The following is a 221-nucleotide window of genomic DNA, read 5'->3' as shown; positions in this document are numbered from 1 at the left end:
GCTGCTGGTGGTGCTGTGGTCTTTGCAATCATTGGGAGCAACTTTGGACCCAAAGGAGTTGGCTTCCATTGGAGGGAGGGAGGGAGGGAGGGAGGGAGGGAGGGAGGGAGGGAGGGAGGGAGGGAGGGAGGGAGGGAGGGAGGGAGGGAGGGAGGGAGGGAGGGAGGGAGGGAGGGAGGGAGGGAGGGAGGGAGGGAGGGAGGGAGGGAGGGAGGGAGGGA

The sequence above is a fragment of the Cyanistes caeruleus genome, chromosome 16 (genome assembly GCF_971803275.1).
Source record: "Cyanistes caeruleus chromosome 16, bCyaCae1.hap1.1, whole genome shotgun sequence".
Taxonomy (NCBI): Eukaryota; Metazoa; Chordata; class Aves; order Passeriformes; family Paridae; genus Cyanistes; species Cyanistes caeruleus.
This window is presented reverse-complemented; position numbering follows the sequence as displayed.